The sequence below is a fragment of the Oryctolagus cuniculus genome, chromosome 17 (assembly GCF_964237555.1).
Source record: "Oryctolagus cuniculus chromosome 17, mOryCun1.1, whole genome shotgun sequence".
In the NCBI taxonomy this organism is placed as follows: Eukaryota; Metazoa; Chordata; class Mammalia; order Lagomorpha; family Leporidae; genus Oryctolagus; species Oryctolagus cuniculus.
Window position 1 is genome coordinate 5,360,933 of NC_091448.1, and position 6,922 is coordinate 5,367,854.

General features: G+C 46.5%; 1 long non-coding RNA gene across 2 annotated transcripts in view; it reads right to left on the reverse strand.

The window, feature by feature from the left end:
* LOC127488578 (uncharacterized) overlaps window positions 1-6,922 on the reverse strand; it is a 46,570-nt gene that overhangs the window by 17,325 nt on the left and 22,323 nt on the right. The window lies entirely within an intron of this gene.

The window sequence follows — 6,922 nt, forward strand, 5'->3', positions numbered from 1 at the left end:
GGCCTTTGGTGAGTATAGGGGTAAAACTCAGAAATTCGTATTGTGAAACTGGTAAGCCTGTCCACAAGAATTCCTAGTATGAGATCAGTTGCTCCACTTCAGATTCAGCTCCCTGCTAATAGGCTGGGAAAAGCAGTGGAAAATGGCCCGTGTACTTGGGCCCCTGCACCCATGTCAGGGACCCCAATTAAGCTGGCTTTTGGCTTCAACCTGGCCCAGCCCCAGCCATATGGGGATGAATAGACCAACAGGTGGTAGATAAATCTTCCCACCCTCCTTGTTTCCCTTTCTCTCAGACTTCCAAATAATTTTTTTTTTTTAAAAAGGGGAACTTAATGTCTCTTTCCAAGGGGGATAAAATCTTTCTTAGAAAACCTGGGTAGAATATAAAAAAACTAATATTGGGGGAGCAGGCATTTGGAACACTTCCATCCCATCTCAGACTACCTGGTGCAAGTCCCGGCTACTTAGCTTCGGCTAACGTACCCTGGGAGGCAGCAAGTGCTGGAGTCCCTACCACCCACGTATGAGACTTGGATTGAGTTCTGGGCTCCTGCCTCTGCCTGACCCAGCCCTGGCTACTGGCATTTGGAGAGTGAGCCAGCAAATGGAAGATCTCTCTCCTCTCCCTATCGCTACCTTCCAAGTAAATGAAAATAAATAAAACATTAAAAGTTAAATAGGGACAGGTATTGTGTCTGGGTGGCTTAACATCTTGGAATTATCTGCATCCCATAATGGGGTGCGTAGGATTGAGCCCTGCCTCGATTTCTGATCCAGTTTCCTGCTGATACATACTGGAGGCAGCAGACGCACGCTTCAGCACCTGAGCCTTCGCACCCACAGGGGAGACCTGGGTGAAGCTCCTGGCTCCTGGCTTCCGTGTGGCTCAGCCGGGGCTGTTGCTGGCATTTGGGGAGTGAACCAGAGGATGGAAGAACTCATCTCTGTTCTACTTTTCAAGTAGATGAAAATAAAAGTTGTCCAGTTGTAATAGGTGACCACAGCTTTCTGTAGGAAAGTGAGGTAATTTTTAACTTCAGCATCCTTCATTCTACAAGCTGACTCAGGCCAAAATAAAAGGTATTAGCAACTTTTCAGATAAAGGAGTATCAAGTCTTGGCCCAAGTGTTTACATGGGCCCAAGTGTTTACAGGCCATAGCAGGGAGCTGGATCGGAAGTGGAGCAGCGGGACTCAAACCGGCGCCCATATGGGATGCCAGCGCTTCAGGCCAGGCTTTAACCGGCTGCGCCACAGCACTGGCCCCAGATTCTGCTAGTTTTGAGTATGATGGATTCTGGACTGGTTTTGCATTAGAATTCCCTGGCAAACTTCTAGAAGACAGGAATTCCTGGAACTACGTCAGAAATATTTCTTCTATTTGTTTTAAGATTTATTTATTTGAAAGGCAAAGTGACAGGGAGAGAGAGAGAGACAGACCTTCCATCCTCTGGTTCACTCCCCATATGGCATAAGGACTCCAAGTCTCCCACATGGGTGGCAGGGGCCCAAGTGCTTGGGCACACTAGCAGAAGCAGGATCAGCCAGGGACTTGAACTAGCACTCTGACATGGGATACTAATGTCATGAGTGGCGACTTAACCTGCTGTATCACAATGCTGGCCCCAGGAAGTCTGGGAGCCCTTCTCCTAACCCAGGAGTGAAGTGCCTATGTGAGATGGAATGGGGGAATATCATCGTAGAGTTCTGAGGTTTCAGCTGACTACCACTGGCCTGCATTTCATTCAAATGAAACCAGTCCAGGCCGGCTTTCTATTCATTCTGAACACGGAATAAACTATTTTTCTCAGGTTTTGTAATAAAAATGAAATAATTGTGCCCTAGTGAATCTTCAAGGAAAACTTCAGCATTTCAATGACTCTGATACCTTAAGAAGCAAAGGACCCATCTACAGACTGCTTCAGCTTGCTTGCTTTTTCTTTCTTTCTAAGTTTTATTTCTTTTGAGAGAGACAGAGAGCTCCCACCAGCTGGTTCACTTCCCAAATGCCTACAATAGCCAGTTGTAGTTGAGGACCAACTACATGAGCCATCACCTGTTTGCTGTCTCATAAGCTGTTCAATAACAAGAACCTAGAATCAAGAGCACTTCCTGGATTTGAACCCAGGCACCTTGATAAAGGACACAAGTGCCCCAACCTGCATTTACCCACTAGGCCAAATGCCCACCCCAGCTTCCTTCCTTGGTTCAAACCCCAAATGGCTTCAACGGCCAGGGCTGGGCTGATCTGATCCAAAGCCAGGAAGCTTTTCCAGGTCTCCCACGTGGGTGCAGGGGCCCAAGGAGTTGGGCCATCTTCCTCTGCTTTTCCAGGCCATAGCAGAGAGCTGGATTGGAGGTGGAGCAGCTGGACTCGAACCAGCGTCCAAATGGGATGCCGGCACTGCAGGTGGTGGCTTTACCCACTATGCCACAGTGCCAGCCTTGACCCCAGCTTTCTGATCTAGATGATTTGGAGGTTAGTACTAGATGTCATAGAATTTGGTTTTCATAGTGGTTAGCTAATGAATGGAGTTCCTCAGGGTGACATGTAATTGGAACATAAACAGATTCCTATTTAATCTGTTATTTGGGTGTTGGGTGTCACTTCCCTGTAAGCATGACTATATGAGAGCATTTTAAGGTTTCCTCCACCCTGGGGCCTTGTGAGACACTCATGTATTTGTTTTCTTTATAATCCATATTTTAAAGTCTATCATGTGGCTAACTTTGCCAGAAGTTGTAGAACTTGGAATATTAAGAATTTTCCCACTTACTTTCCTGGGCATACATTTTTAAGTTATTTATAATTTTAACAATTATATTTGCAACGGAGGCTAATTCCATCTCAAGAAGAGCAGAGCAGAGGGGCAGGGAAGCTTGTTTTGAGAAAAGTTCATCGAATTGGGAAAAAGGATGAATTTATACCTCTTATCCTTATTTAGCTCCTAGTTGGAGGAAGAGAAACTGACAGGAAGTTAGGAATTAATGGTCTCCATTTCTACAATTCAGGGTGGTGACAAAAGGATTTGAGAAGGGCACAGACCTCTGCCCAGGTGTATGTGCCATTCTGTTGAGCATGACTTTGCATAAAGGGAAGGCATGGACATGACAAAGACATTTTCTATATCTGAGGCCTCTTGCTCCATTTGTTTAGTTTTAAGAGGAAGCACCTCTTTCCCAATGGCCTTGATCTGTCTCGTTTTGTGAGGATACAGCTAAGAAAAGGGTGGGCAGATGTGTCTGCAGGAGTGATGGATGCAGAATGTGTGTGCGTGAAAATGTGTCCTTAAGTTACAGTGATTCACTCAAGAGACACCTGGAGATGCTGGGATTCAGAAGTAAAATTTGTTAGAAAAGCTTGTCAGGGTGGCGCTATGGCGTAGCAGGTAAAGCCACTCCCTGCAGTCCTGGCATCCTATATGGGTGCCATTCAAGTCCCGGCTGCTCCACTTCCGATCCAACTCCCTGCTATGGCCTGGGCAAGCAGTAGAAGATGACCCAAGTCCTTGGGCCCCTGCAACCATGTGGGAGACCTGGAGGAGGCTCCAGGCTCCTGGCTTCAGATTGGCCCAGCTCTGGCCATAGCAGCCATTTGGGGAGTAAACCAGCAAATGGAAGACCTCTCTCTCTCTCTCTCACTCTCTCTCTCTCTCTCTCTTTCTCTCTCTCTTTCTCTCTGCCTTTCAAATAAATAAATAAATCTTAAAAAAAAAAAAAAGAATGAGGCCAATATAGATTGTCCATGTCTTCCAACAAACTGGAATAAATTGGGGCAGGTTGAAATAATAGGGGATTCAAATCACTGCCTATTAATAGTGGGAAAGCTGGTAACACTCAAGGCACAATAGATACTTGAGCTAAGAGATGCTAAGTCAGTGTGTATTTTTGTATTGGTTAAAATTTAGTTATTACCTTAGGCATAAAATGGTGCAGAAGAATTTTCCAGATGATTATTTAAGTAAATTACACATTATATTCTTTTTAAAAAATATTTGTTTTATTTGAAAGTCAGAGTTATACAGAGAGAGAGGAAAGCCAGAGAGAGAGAGAGAGAGAGAGAGAGAGAGAGGTCTTCCATCCACTGGTTCACTCCCCAGATGGCCATAACATCCAAAGCTGAGCCAATCTGAAGCTAAGAGCCAGGTGCTTCTGCCTGGTCTCCCATGGGGTGCAGGGCCCAAGCACTTGGGCCATCCTCCACTGCACTCCCTGGCCACAGCAGAGAGCTGGCCTGGAAGAGGGGCAACCGGGACAGAATCCGGCGCCCCGACCAGGATTAGAACCTGGGATGCCGGTGCCGCAGGCAGAGGATTAGCCTAGTGAGCTATGGTGCCAGCCGAAGAAATGATTTTATATAAGCTTTTATAGGTTGTTAGATGTTTTTAAAAAATGATAATGATGGGGGCCAGTGTTGTGGCATAGCCGGCAAAGTTGCGGTGCTGGCTTCCCATATGGGCACAGATTTGAGTCCCAGCTGCTCCACCTCTTGATTCAGCTCCCTGCTAATGTGCCTTGGAAAGCAGTGGAGAATGGCCCAAGTACTGGGCACCTGCACCCATGTGGGAGACCTGGATGAAACTCTTGGCTCCTGACTTTGGCCTGGCCCAGCTCTGGCCATTGTGGTCATTTGTGGAGTGAACCACAGGAAGTTTCTCTCTCTCTCTCTCTCTCTCTAACTCTCTCTCTCTCTCTCTCTAACTCTCTCTGTAACTCTGCCTTTCAAATAAATAAATAAATCTTAAAAAAAATCGTAATGATAGGTCTGGATGATTTTAAGAACAAATATTCACACTGGCACATCCCTTCGCACTTCTTATGATCTGTATTGATTTTTGTGGACAAAATATATTTATTATTTTCTAATTTCCACTGAGCTGGTCATTCTGAGCAAAGGTTATTATAGCAGAGTGATGTATTGTATATCTACTTCACCCCAAATCTCTATCTTAGAGCAGGAAACGGAATATAGTGATTTCACACTGTTTAAAAGATTTATTTTATTTACTTGAAAGTCAGAGTTACAGAGAAAAAGAGAGACACAGAGAGAAAAAGATCTTCCATCTGCTGGTTCACCCCCACCAATGGCCACAAAGTCCAGGACTGGGCCAGGTTGAATCCAGGAGTCTGGAGCTCCATCCAGGTCTCCCACATGAGTGACTGGGGCCCAAGCACTTGGGCCATCTTCCCCTGCTTTCCCAGGCACACTAGCAGGGAGCCGATTTAGAAGTGGAGAAGCTGGGACTCAAATCAGTGCTCTGATATGGAATGCCAGAGTTGCAAAAGTAACCTGCTGTGCCAAGCCTGGCCCAGAATGTAGCAATTTTAGTCATAACTGTTACAGTACATGAACAGGTAAATGGGAGGGGTAGGTATTCCAATCTGTCACAATTTCAAGTTAGGATAAAGATGCCAACCAGGTCGGCACCCTTAGTCAGATGTTTATGTAAGTTTGCTCTTACTCATAAATAAGATTAAAAGGTTTCTGCTGGGACTGATTCCTCAGCTTTTTTTTTTTTTTTTTTTAAGATTTATTTTATTTATTTGAAAGACAGAGTTACAGTGAGAGAGGTCTTCCATCTGCTGGTTCACTCCCCAGATGGCCACAACGGCCGGAGCTACACCGATCCGAAGCCAGGAGCCAGGAGCTTCTTCTGGGTCTCCCACGTGGGTGCAGGGGCCCAAGGACTTGGGCCACCTTCTACTGCTTTCCCAGACCATAGCAGAGAACTGGATTGGAAGTGGAGCAGCTGGGTCTTGAACCAGCACCCATATAGGATGCCGGCGCTTCAGGTGGTGGCTTTTACCTGCTGCACCACAGCGCCAGCCCCGATTCCTCACCTTTGTAGCAAACCTTCTCAGCGCAATCTGTAAATGAAACTTACTTTTGATTTTCTTTTCAAAAAATTGTTGAGGGGCTTGAGTTGTGCTACAGTGAGTTAAGCTGGCACCCCATATCGGAGACCCGCTTCAACTCCCCGTGCTCTGTTTCCTGAACAGCTCCCTGCTGTGTGCACAGGGAAGCAGCAGAGGATGGCCCAAGTGCCTGGGCCCCTGCCACCCACTTGGGAGACCCAGATGGAGTTCCTGGCTCCGGGCTTCAGGAGCTGTCGCAGCCATTTGGGCAGTGACCCAATGGATGGACGATCTCTCTCTCTCTGCCTCTCCCTCTCTCTGTCACTCTGCCTTTCAAATCAGTAAAATAAATCTTTAAAACACTTAAACTTGATTGAGAGGCAGAAGGAGAGACAGGCAGAGAGAGTGTCCTTTGTTAGTTCACTCCCGGAAGCTGGGAATCGGGAATTCAGTCCAGGTCTCCCACTTGGGTGGCAGAGACTCAGGCTGCCTCCCCGTGCGTGCATTAGCAGAAAGCTGCACTGAGACCTGTGGTCCAAACCCTGGCACACTGATGATATCTTAACTGCCAGGCCAACTCCGTGCCCCCGCCCCTAGTTAAAGATATCCATGACTGGACTCTAGCCCTGGAAACACAAATGACCACATCTTGGGGGGGGGGGACCCAGAGTTCATTGTGTTCCTTAAACTCTCCCAGGTGGTTCTGATATGCAACCAGGGTGGGGCGCTTCTAGCAGTCTGTTTGGCAAATACAACATTCTTAAATTTCTCTCATTCAGACTCAGAGTAGGTGCGTTAACTTCATTTTACAAAAGAGGAAACCAGCTCAGCGACATAAAGGACATTCCCGTGTCTTACAGGGTGGGGTGGGGGCAAGACCGGAACCAAGCTGCACCAAGCTGTCTTCCACACTCAAGGGATCCGCCAATCCGGCAAGTCAAGTACAAAGTCAAAGTTTAGACAAAAGATTCCCTAAGAGTGAAATTGAAACCTGTCATTTAACAGCACAAGAAAATATGTGATTACCTTCCAAGGAAGTCTGATCATAAAAGTCTGTCCTAGGA